The sequence below is a fragment of the Gobio gobio genome, assembly GCF_949357685.1.
Source record: "Gobio gobio genome assembly, chromosome: 6".
Classification (NCBI taxonomy): Eukaryota; Metazoa; Chordata; class Actinopteri; order Cypriniformes; family Gobionidae; genus Gobio; species Gobio gobio.
The window spans coordinates 32,590,133-32,602,223 of NC_137102.1; positions in this window are offsets into that span (position 1 = coordinate 32,590,133).

Consider the following 12,091-nt stretch of genomic DNA (forward strand, 5'->3'; position numbering starts at 1 on the left):
CACTTCTAACCACTTTTTCAAGTGAAGAATAAACATAACATCATAAAGCAAAATCAAATATACTTACAATTTGGAAGAAGTCTTGACCCATCATCTGGGTGAAGCATTTGTGAACTGAACTGTGCAACTAAGCAATGATCAATTTATAAGTGGTGACCAAACAACAGTCTTTGGGAACCTGACCCTCTCCCATTGACCTGCAAACAAAGCAAAGGGGCTAGAAATAATATCACATTATACCTAACATACTATAGGACTCCTGCATGAAAAATTACCTTATTAGTGACTGACAACATGTCTGGAATATGATAATCAAAATAATAGTGAACCAACAAAAGCACATCTCATTGTTTTCATCTCTCCCTTGTTCCTAAAAGGAGCTGGCTGATGTTAAGATAAGATACTCCAGAGTGAAAGTGAATCCTTTTGAGAATACTGCTGTTGCAAGACCGCATTTTATTGTCCCCATTCAGACAGGACTTTAAAATGGGTGAGTGTAAGTGCTCCCAGTTTCCCTCACCAATCTGATGATCATTTTTCAAAGGATTGCAACAGTCAGCTGGATGCCACCAAAACAAATATGGTAACTGGTAAATTTAAATCACATTTCTCATTAGTGTCAAGCAGTTTGAGAAAGTTGATTAATAAAAGCCGATTTTTAGTTTTGTATGTTTTATAAAATTTTTGTAAAAAAATTTTTAAAAGCATTTTTTTTTTAAGAGTCTTGACACTAAAGAATAAGGAAAATTGAGGCTTGTTCACTTTGCAGTGATTTAATATGTGAGCGAGACAAACTTTAGCTCATCGTGTCTTGACATCAGCATACAGAACAGTTAGCGTTAGGCCATGCAAACTCATTCTCACGTGTTCAGAAAAAGAAAACACCAAGAATTTGCTCAGTCCAACAGACAAATCCCACCACTTTTATCTTTTAGAGTCAACCGGTAAATACAAAGAAAATTGAAAGGCCTCAGCTCATTTTTCCACATATTCATGCAACCTGAGTCGACTTCATTCATACAACTCATTATGAATCTAATAGTACATTGGAAACTGTAGCCACTGTTACAAGGTCTTAAAAAAAAAGGAGTACAACATGAATGGCTAGCCCTATTATGTGCCCTAATTTCCACACCCTAAATGGCATGTTTCTGAGTGAACATGTATAGGTACAAATTTTTTTGTCCAAAGTACGCTTTTTTGCTCAATCATGTTTTATTAACTGTTAATATAATAGCAGCCTTTTTTCTCAAAAGTTTCTACTAAAATGTATTAGGAAAAATAAAAATAAAAAACAACTGCTTTAAAACAGTAAGGGGAAAGAGCTATAAGGCTGATTTGACCCCATACTGAGATACTGTACCATTGTGCATGGTTTGATCCTGGCCTGAAACTTATCCAGCAAAATTATATTTTTTGTCCGTCAAAGAGAACCTGCTGCTACACTAGCAAGACATGGGGTGCGTCTCAATCAGCTTCCTAGTTAATTCGCTCCCTAAAAAGTCCCACAATGCACCGCAAAACCCAGGTTGCATTAATGCTCACTATGTTCCCTTAACGTGGGCTTAGCCCCTTAGTTCCAGTGAAAGGAACTCTTAATACTTCAGCATACCAAGACATTTTGGACTATTTCATGCTCCCAACTTTGTGGGAACAGTTTGGGGATGGCCCCTTCCTGTTCCAATATGACTGCGCACCAGTGCACAAAGCAAAGTCCATAAAGACATGGATGAGCGAGTTTGGTGTGGAGGAAATTGACTGGCCTGCACATAGCCCTTAGAGCGGAGACAGCGAGCCAGGCCTTCTTGTCCAATATCAGTGCCTGACCTCACAAATGTGCTTCAAGAAGAATGGTCAAAAATTCCCATAAACACACTCCTAAACCTTGTGGAAAGCCTTCCCAGAAGAGTTTAAGCTGTTATAGCGGCAAAGGGTGGGGCAACTCCATATTAAACCCTACGGATTAAGAATGGGATGTCATTAAAGTTCATGTGCATGTAAAGGCAGACGTCCTAAAAACTTTTGGCAATATAATGTATTTGCTGGTGAGCCATATGGATATAAAGGTACCTAACATATAAAAATAAAAAAAAATAACAAAAATAGTTTTGTAACATACTGCTCTGAGACAGAAGGTAGAAGATCCAAATGCAGCTTTATTAAAGGGTAATCCACACTCGTGGTCAACAAACAGGCAAGAGGTCATAACATGTAATCAGTCCAATAAGGCAAACAAGACAGGAGAGACAGGCAAACGGGTAATCCACGGAACAGGCAAGAAATTCAAAACCAAGACAAGAAACCAGGGAAACGCTCAGAAATGCAGTTTAGAAAAACAAGACTTCGCAGTTAATGACAGAGTGAACATGGTTTATATAGGCTGGGGTAATGGGGTAATGAGGTGATGAGACACAGGTGCAAACAATGAGTGATGATGAGTCCGAGCAAAGGATTATGGGTAATGTAGTTTGTGATGGAGTGACAGTCCGGGGTGGAGTGCCCTCAGGTGGTAATCAGGGGCACTCTCACTTGTGATTGTGACAAGTTTATACATTATTATTAATGAGAATTTACAGCAGGAAAATTGTTCTCCCTGTATTCGGGACAGGAGACGGAGTCCTCTCTGGACTGGTGACTGGAGGCGGAGTCCTCTCTGGACTGGTGACTGGAGGCGGAGTCCTCTCTGGACTCGCGACTGGAGGCGGAGCCCTCTCTGGACTCGCGACTGGAGGCGGAGCCCTCTCTGGACTCGCGACTGGAGGCGGAGCCCTCTCTGGACTCGGGACACGGGCCGGAGCCATCTCTGGACGCTGGTCAGTGGCCGGAGCCATCTCTGGACGCTGGTCAGTGGCCGGAGCCATCTCTGGACGCAGGTCAGTGGCGGGAGCCATCTCTGGACGCAGGTCAGTGGCGGGAGCCATCTCTGGACGCAGGTCAGTGGCGGGAGCCATCTCTGGACGCAGGTCAGTGGCTGGAGCCATCTCTGGACGCAGGTCTGTGGCTGGAGCCATCTCTGGACGCAGGTCTGTGGCTGGAGCCATCTGTAGACGCTGGTCAGTGGCTGGAGCCATCTGTAGACGCTGGTCAGTGATGGAATGAGACTCTGGACTGGTGGGTACTGCGGGAGTGCAGTGTTCCTCTTCTGAAACTCCCACAGTGAATGCAGAACCGCTCACCTGAAGGGCATAATCAAGGAACTCCCTCAAGGACCCTCGAGGACCATCACGGACAAGTTTGGTTTGTAACGGTTTATTGAGTCCATGGCAAAAAAAGTCAATCAACATAAAGTCCAGGAGGTTGGTGGTGTTTGCAATGTTCAGAAAGTCACTGATGTGGTCCTCTAGTGAGTGAGTTCCTTGACATAGACGGACGAGACATACTTCTGCTGGATCCATTGTTGGCGAAGTCTTCTGTAACGTACTGCTCTGAGACAGAAGATAGAAGATCCAAATGCAGCTTTATTAAAGGGTAATCCACAATCGTGGTCAACAAACAGGCAAGAGGTCATAACTAGTGATGTTACGTATGACACTGAAGCGTCGATGCGCGTATCGCGCATGCGACACATTTTGTAGTGAAGCTCCGTATCGGGGTGTGTATTGGTTTCCTGGAGTCACGTGATCGATGAAAAATGAAGCCTCACTTTCTGTCCAATCACGTGCGCGTTTCACTTTGCGTGTCAGAAGCTTCGAACCCCCAGATCTTACTTAACAAGTCCTTGTTGCCTCAGTCTGGTTGATGGTTTTGTGAGGAGAGTGCTGTACTTTGAAAGTTAAACAATATTACATTTAGATAAAATGTATTCGTCACTATTTATTATTTTTTGTTTGTTGGAGTTGTGTCTTTGTATTTTGGTAAAATATTTGCCTTACTGTCATACAAGCACTATCACTGCCTAGTGTCATAAGCACATTTAATTACAGATGATCCTATCACACAATGTCCTTATTTTGTGTGTGTGTGTGTGTGTGTGTGTGTGTGTGTGTGTGTGTGTGGAGAGAGAGAGAGTAGGCTTACATTACATCTTATTGAATCATATAAGCTCATATTATATTTTATTGACACACTTTAATGGGTAAATTTATTTATTTACTGGACACATTAAACACAAACATATAAAGCTTTTATTTGTACACATAGCATTGAAACGATGGAGTGTGTTGTGGTTGCTTCATCTGACAGAGCTTCTTCCACAGACTTCTGCCTGCTTTATTTTAAATAAGCACCAGATGGCGCTGTTCTTGACACTCTCGAAGCTTTGAATCTTTTCCCGAAACAGTCAGGGTAAAGCCTCACTGCTTCATGAGGCTTCATTTCCACATCCCTAGTCATAACATGTAATCAGTCCAATAAGGCAAACAAGACAGGAGAGACAGGCAATCCACGGAACAGGCAAGAAATTCAAAACCAAGACAAGAAACCAGGAAAACACTCAGAAATGCAGTATAGACAAACAAGACTTCACAGTTAATGACAGAGTGAACATGGTTTATATAGGCTGGGGTAATGGGGTAATGAGGTGATGAGACACAGGTGCAAACAATGAGTGATGATGAGTCCGGGCAAAGGATTATGGGTAATGTAGTTTGTGATGGAGTGACAGTCCAGGGTGGAGTGCCCTCAGGTGGTAATCAGGGGCACTCTCACTTGTGATTGTGACAAGTTTCTACATTATTATCAATGAGAATTTACAGCAGGAAAATTGTTGAACACTTAATGGAAATGCCGAAATCACATATTGCGCTGTTAAATTAATAAGGCTGCTTGATACAATGTAAACATTTCTGCATGCATGTGTGTCCCATTGTGAGGTTAAGACTTGTTTATGTTTCCAATAAGAGGTGTGTGCTGGCTGCTTTTATTTCACGATCAGTTTCATATAACTATATTGCATGCAGATTCTATGGAGTATTGCTATGTTAGCGAGAGAGAGAGAGAGAGAGAGAGAGAGAGAGAGAGAGAGAGAGAGAGAGAGAGAGAGAGAGAGAGAGAGAGAGAGATGCAAGAATATGTGACCCTTTATGCAACAGAAATAAGCTCAGTTTAAGTCAAGTCAAGTCAAGTCCACTTTATTTATATAGCGCTTTTGACAATACAGATTGTTAAACAGGAAAATAATGCAGCATAATTTTATTCAGCCATCTAGCCATTCTGGAGAAAAAATGTCATCAGTTCATTTCAATTATCATACAGTTACAGTGTGGGCTTTAGATCAGTAATTAGAGCAGTAATTTAGTTTATATGGTTAATTTAGTTTAATAATTCGATTTATTCCGATATTTAGAATTTAAATTTAGAAAAATTTAGTGTCCCCAACTGAGCACGCCAAGCCAGAGGCAACAGTGGCAAGGAAACCAAAACCCCATCAGGTGACCTAATGGAGAAAAATAAACCTTGGGAGAAACCAGACTCAGTCGGGGTGCCAGTTCTCCTCTGGCCAATTAACAAACAGAGTATGATTATTATTCTGGAAACTTTACAGGTCAGAGGTCATAATAGATCGGAATATTCGAAGGATCGGAAGCAACACGCCGGAGACGAGTTTATTGAGGATGACATATCGATTTAAGTATTATTAAATTGTAATATTCGAACAATCGGAGTCATCACGCCGGAGATGGGTTTATTGAGGATGCCGTGTCGACGATGCAATTTCAGGGGAGTCTAATTGACATGGTCTCTGCAGACACTTCAGGGTCCTGCATTGGTCATATCTGGGCGCAGGTCCACCATCTGATCTGGATATGGCCTGGATCCAGCTGACTGCAGTAAACCTTGGGATAAAACAGAGAGATTATCATTAGCGTAGATGCCATTCTTCCGATGATGTAACGAGTACATCAGGTGTTATGGGAAGTGTTCCCGGTTCCGGCTGACCTAGTAAATGCAGCCTAACAATCATTTAATTGAAAAAGTGTTTTATGTGTATGCCATAGTGAAGAGATGTGTTTTTAGTCTAGATTTAAACTGACAGAGTGTGTCTGCTTCCCGTACAATGTTAGGAAGATTGTTCCAGAGTTTAGGTGCTAAATAGGAAAAGGATCGACCGCCTGCAGTTGATTTGGATATTCTCTGTATTATCAACTGGCCAGAATTTTGAGACCGCAGTAGACGTGATGGAGTATAATGTGTTAAGAGCTCGCTCAAGTATTGGGGAGCTAAACCATTTAGTGCTTTGTAAGTAATAAGCAAGATTTTAAAATGTATGCAATGTTTAATAGGCAGCCAGTGCAATGTTGACAGAACTGGGCTAATATGGTCGTACTTCCGGGTTCTAGTAAGAACTCAAGCTGCTGCGTTTTGGACCAGCTGGAGTTTATTTATTAAGCGAGCAGGGCAACCACCCAGTAGAGCATTACAATAATCTAACCTTGAGGTCATGAACGCAATAACTAACTGTTCAGCATTTTGCATTGAGAGCATGTGCCGTAATTTAGATATATTTTTAAGATGGTAGAATGCAGTTTTACAGATGCTAGAAACGTGGCTTTCAAACGAAAGATAGATATCAAAGAGCACACCCAGGTTCCTCACTGATGACGAGGACTTGACAGAGCAGCCATCAAGTGTTAGACAGTATTCTAGGTTACTACTTGTGGAGCTTTTTTGTCCAATAATTTTAAATTATTTTTTTTCTGAATTGATTTGCAGGAAATTACTAGTCATCCAATTTGTATATCAGCTATGCATTCCGTTAATCTTGTGAATTGGGAAGTTTCTTTAGGGCGTGAAGAAATATAGAGCTGAGTATCATCAGCATAACAATGAAAACTAACGTCATGCTTCCAAATGATATCTCCTAGTGGTAGCATGTACAGGGTGAAGAGCAGCGGTCCTAGCACTCAGCCCTGCGGTACTCCATACTGAACTTGTGATCGGTGTGACATCTCTTCATTTACTGCTACAAACTGATAACTGTAACATAGGTATGATTTAAACCACGACAAAGCAATTCCACTAATACCTACATCATTTTCGAGCCTATTCAAAAGAATGTTGAGGTCGATAGTATCAAATGCAGTGCTAAGATCAAGTAACACTAATAGAGAGATACAGCCACGATCGGATGATAAGAGTAAATCATTTGTTACTCTGATGAGAGCAGTCTCAGTACTATGATACGGTCTACATCCTGACTGGAAATCCTCGCAGATACCATTTCTTTCTAAAAAGGAACATAATTGTGAAGACACTGCCTTTTCAAGTATTTTTGACAGAAAGGGTAGATTTGAGATTGGTCTATAATTGACTAATTCTGTAGGATCAAGTTGCGTTTTTTTAATAAGTGGTTTAATAATAGCCAACTTAAAGGTTTTTGGTACATATCCTAATGACAAAGATGAATGAATGATATTAAGAAGAGGATCTATGACCTCTGGTTGCATCTCTTTTAATAGCCTAGTCGGTATAGGGTCGAGCATACATGTTGTTGATTTTGATGATTTAACGAGTTTAGCCAATTCTTCTTCTCCTATAGCAGTGAATGAGTGTCATTTTTCCTCAGTGACACTACAATGCTCTGTCTGGTGTGATACTGTAGTAGACGGCTGTAAGGTTAAAATTTTCTTCCTAATATTATCAATCTTACATGTAAAGAAGTTCATAAAGTCATTACTGCTGTGCTCTTTACAAACATCAGAAGTTGAAGCTTTATTTTTGGTTAATTGAGCCACTGTATCGAATAAATACCTAGGGTTGTGTTTGTTTTCTTCCAAGAGAGTCAAGAAATAAGCAGATCTAGCAGTTTTTACGGCCTTTCTGTATGCGATCATGTGCTCTTTCCACGAATTACGAAAGACCTAGTTTTGTTTTCTTCCAGCTCCGCTCCATTTTTCTGGCTGCTGTTTTAAGGGCCCGAGTGTGCTCGTTGTACCACGGCGTTGGACTATTTTCTTTAATCTTCTTTAAGCGCAGGGGAGCAACTGTGTCTAAAGTACTGGAAAAGAGAGAGTCAATAGTTTCTGTTGCAACATCGAGTTCTTCTAAGCTATCTGGGATGCTGAGGAGATGATACTGATGAGGAAGATTATTTAAAAAGCAATCTTTAGTGGCGGCAGTGATTGTCCTGCCATTTTTGAAGCGAGGGGACGGCTTTGCAGCCTTAGCTAAATTAAGTATACATGATACTAGGTAATGATCTTAGATGTCATCGCTCTGCTGCAGAATTTCAACGGTATCAACATTTATTCCATGTGACCAGAGGTGGGTAGTAACGAATTACATTTACTTCGTTACATTTACTTGAGTACATTTTTTGGGTAACTTGTACTTTTAGAGTAGATTTAAAGATGGGTACTTTTACTCTTACTCAAGTAAATTTCTTGTGAAAAAACTGTACTTTTACTTAGTTACATTCGGTGGCGTTCCTCCGTTACTGTCAAATGGTAATAATTATATTATATATATTAAAATAAGTGAATAACTTTCGCAAGTCTCTCGAAACGTTGGAGAGGCTGCTTCGCGAGAGGTTGCTACGCATCACCCGCTTATAATTAGCGCGCGTTTAGTCGGAAGATGTGAGCTACGGGAGGCAGATTGCCCGTGGCCTCAAGTTCAGTCTATGTTTTCACTCCAAGATGTCAAAAAGAATATTTTCATAATGCGATGCATGTTGTGTGCACCAAAACGAACTGACATCTCTCAGCATACAAGAATTCCACCCTGAAAAGAACATGTAGCGGTAAGTGTCACAATGATGCCTATATTTGAACACTATTAACGGTCATTTGGTAACTATGGGAAATTTTCCCTTATTATAATACTATTTCACACACTGTCCGAGTGTTTTCCTCATATGCGCTCTTGTGCAAGCAATGAATCGTTTGAATCCTCCAAACAATACACGTCCACGAACAAACGTTCTCATCTTCACATTTACATATCCTTTTCTTCACAAAACGAAACAAATTGAATAGCCTAATGTGACGTCTTGCATTTATACACAAATCCGGACAGACACCTGTCTGAAGTGTAGAAAATACATACAAATAAAAACGGTATTGTATTTTATTCCTACCTAAAGAATAGCCTATATACTTATACAAATATAAGAACAAAGTATGTTTTAAGAAGAGCTCTAGTTAGCCCAGCACACCATTAATTTACACTGTTTAACCATTAATCACACACACACACACACACACACACACACACACACACACACACACACACACACACACACACACACACACACACACACACACATATATATATATTATATATTATATATATATATATATATATATATATATATATATACATATATATACATATATATATAAGGTTCATTAGCTTACATTAGTTAACATGAACTAATAATGAACTGCACTTATAAAGCACTTATTTATCTTTATGTTAATTTAAACATTTACTAATGCATTATTAAAATATTGTTAACATTAGTCAATGCACTGTGAACGAACATGAATAAACCATGAACTGCTGGATTTTTATGAACTAACGTTGACAAAGATTAACTAATGCTGAACAGAGGTGTTGTTCATGGTTAGTTCATGTTAACTAATACATTAACTAATGTTAACTAATACAACCTTTTTGTAAAGTGTTACAGAGAGGTGTGTGAAAGCTCTCCAAGTAGCCTGAAATTCAGGGTTTTCGCTTCTTATCAATCAGATCGAAAGTAACTAGTAACTAACTACTTGAGTAGTTTTCTCATCGAATACTTTTTTACTCTTACTCAAGTAAATATTACGATTGTTACTTTTACTTTTACTTGAGTAAATATTTCAGTAAGTACTTGTACTTTTACTTGAGTACAGATTTTGGCTACTCTACCCACCTCTGCATGTGACAATATTAGGTCTAAAGTATGATTATGACGATGAGTGATTCCTGACACGTGTTGCCTAACTCCAATAGAGTTTAGAATGTCTTTAAATGCTAATCCCAATGCATCTTTCGTTGTCTACATGGATATTAAAATCACCAACAATTAGTACTTTATCTACGGCCAGTACTAACTCTGATAGAAAATCAGCAAATTCTTTGATAAAGTCTGTATTGTGCCCTGGTGGCCTGTATACAGTAGCTAACACAAATGTTAAACGGGGTTTATCATGTACACTACGTGACGTTACATAAAACACCAAAACTTCGAAGGAATTATATTTGAAACTAGACTTCTGAGTAATACTGAAGATATTATTATAAATTACAGCAACCCCTCCCCCTTTACCTTTCAGACGCGGCTCATGTTTATAACAATAATCTTGGGGGGTGGACTCATTTAAAGTAATGTAGTCGTCAGGTTTTAGCCAGGTTTCTGTCAAACACGGCACATCTAAATTATTATCTGTAATGATATCATTAACAATAAGCACTTTTGGGGAAAGGGATCGAAAATTCAGCAACCCAAGCTTTATCAATTGTTCATCTGTATTATATATGTTGTTTATTTGTTGGACATCAATTAAATTTTTACTGTTGAATGGTTTTGATGTTTTTTTGTATTTACTAATTCGGGGAACAGACACAGTCGCTATTTGAAAATATCTAGGTGAAAGAGTCTCTAGTTGCTGGGATTTATCTGACTCCGGTGACGTGAGACAGCTAGCAGACGGTCGGTTTAGCCAGTTTGTCTGCTTCCTGACCTGGGCCCTAGTGAGTCAAGGTTTAGCTCAAAGACTATGTGCCAAATTACTAGAGAGAAGAGCGGAACCACCGCAGGAGGGATGGATGCCATCCTTCTTCAACAGGTCAGGTCTGCCCCAAAAACTTTTCCAATTGTCTATGAACCCTATGTTATTTTGCGGACACCACTTAGACAACCAGCCATTGAGTGATGATAGTCTGCTAACTATCTCATCACTCCTTTTTACAGGGAGTGGTCCAGAACAATAAACAGCCTCTGACATCGTACTAGCGAGTTCACACACCTCTTTAATGTTAATTTTGGTGATCTCCGACTGGCGAAGTCGAACATCATAAGTGCCGACGTGAATAATAATCTTAGAGAATTTACGATTAGCTTTAGCCAGCACTTTTAAATTTGCTTTGATGTCAGGCGCTCTGGCTCCCGGTAAACATGTGACTATGGTGGCTGGTGTCTCTATTTTCACGTTCCGTGTATTAGAATCGCCAATGACTAGGTCACTTTCAACAGGATACTCAGTGGGTGCTTCACTGAGAGGGGAGAACCTGTTTGATGTTCGAACCGGAATGGAAAAGTGATTTTTTGATCAGCGACTATGCCGTCTCATTGTCACCCAGTTTCCCTGCTGCGGGGGCCCTGCAGCCGGAACCGAAGAATGTACAGAGTTCACTAAGCTATTCGCATCCAAATCAGTATCTAAAGCTGTTACATCCTCACTACTCTCAGATAAAGTATGAATGCATGTTTCTAATTCTGAAATCTTCTCCGTCAGCCTAACTATCTCCTTACATTTATCACATGTGAAGCCCTGTTCGCCAACGGAGAAGCCTATACAAAACATGCAGCATGTGGTGCAAGTAACAATGACAGGAGATGACATGACTTACCGTGTTTGTTGATTAATCAAACTTACCACAATTGTTTGCCGGACACTATTTACTAATCCAACTGATAAACTCACACGAAATGCTAACGTGTGATGGTGATTTAGATTAAAAGCTAGCGATGTCAAATTTAACGTGATAGGCAATATTTAAACAATGTATGGTGATGAGTAAGTTATATTTAGCAGTAGAACAAAGAAGATATATCAAAATAGAGATTCAAACGCAAGCAAGGCTGTACAGAGCTACAGACCGGCAGGAGGCAAACAGGAGACAGGAGACAGGAGCAATCAATCAGGAGCAGGAGTAATTTAAATGCTTTTGAAGGCTGTATATACAAATATCTATCAACAATCTATAGATCAATGTTAATATGGGATTTTAATTCTTCTCAAATATAATAAGAACATTAAAACATTCATTTAATCATCAATGAAGGCTCATAAGTAATTGAAAATGCATCATCACAGATCATATCAGTGACAATTAGATCAATTTAGATCTTTAAACAATCATAAGTGGTTAAGCCGTAAGCTGTACATGAGTAGATAGGTGTATGAGGACACAGACAGCAGATGAGAACGCAGGAGCATTC